The sequence below is a fragment of the Falco punctatus genome, assembly GCF_963210335.1.
Source record: "Falco punctatus genome assembly, chromosome: 2".
NCBI lineage: Eukaryota > Metazoa > Chordata > Aves > Falconiformes > Falconidae > Falco > Falco punctatus.
Window position 1 is genome coordinate 36,497,927 of NC_137581.1, and position 1,246 is coordinate 36,499,172.

General features: G+C 35.4%; 1 long non-coding RNA gene across 1 annotated transcript in view; it reads right to left on the minus strand.

Moving 5' to 3' along the window:
• LOC308059127 overlaps positions 1 to 1,246 on the minus strand; it is a 63,019-nt gene that overhangs the window by 16,204 nt on the left and 45,569 nt on the right. The window lies entirely within an intron of this gene.

Genomic DNA, 1,246 nt, shown 5'->3' on the forward strand with positions numbered 1-1,246 from the left:
AACAACATAGTAACTCTCTGGAATGCACATGAAGACATTTCAGAGCCAGAGGAAAACTATGAAAATAAAACCATAATTTTCTGTTTCTTCCTAGCGTAGATGATGGAAGAAATAACAAATAAATGTTTCAGCGTATCTGAGATACATGCCAGTTGGCTTTATGACAAAAGACTGGCAATTTCTGCCTTTAGAAACAAACAAACAAAAAGCAGACGTACAAGGGTGGCTGTCCAGTTCCCTTGACTGCACGCATAACATAAGATTAAATATGAATGTACTGGTACAATTAATTCAGACATGTAATTTAATAGATTCTCAACTATTTCTGCCATGGGCTGTATTTATACATGCAATGGCCATCCCAGAGAAGTACTGTACATTCCTCTAAGTAAAATCTACCTTAGATATCCATTGCATCTGCTGAAGACTTAACACTCCAGTAATAGACCTAAAACGGTGGTTAATTTTATATTTATATGCTTTTCCATGCAAAATTTCATGAACAAAAGCACTTCTGATAAATAAATTTTGTCAATAGGTAATAAGCTAGATTTTGAACCCCAGGTGGAGAACACCAAAGGGAAGTTTATGACAGGTGAGACGTATCTTTGATTAGTCTAGTCTTAAACATATGAAACATAAATGAAATTCGGCAGCCTCAGGATTAAAGGAATGTGTAACTAAGAAGGTTCTTCACCGAATATTTCATCATTTGGTGTACATAACTATCTCTGATGTTACTTCAGAGGAAGACCCCCACAAGCTGCAAGGAAAAATGTGAACCAAAGGAAAGACAGAAACATTCTGGCTGCCTTTTTTTTTTTTTTTTTTTTTTAATGTTCAGACAGGTCAATTACAGTTTTACATTTGTTGCGTTAGAACAACCAGGAATAAAAGCTATCAGCATGTTCTAGCTGTGTTTATTCTTAAGATATTGACTACAGAATCATGTTATTTCAATTAAACCTGATGATTCAAATAGTGTAACTCTGCCTGAGAATATGGCACGTATAGGAAGAATGAACAGAGGGAAGAATATATCATCTGCGACCTTTGATTCTCTAGTGTTCTGGCTGATAATGTAGTGGGGTTCCTTTGGGGTCTGTAGGTTGAGAGAATATGAATAAATATATTTTGATGACTCTTTACTTCATGATAGCTGGTATCAAATTATGGGAAGTACCAAGCTAACATCAGTAAAGATGCTTTAGCTCTAAACATGCAGACGTAGGTAAAAAGGTGATAC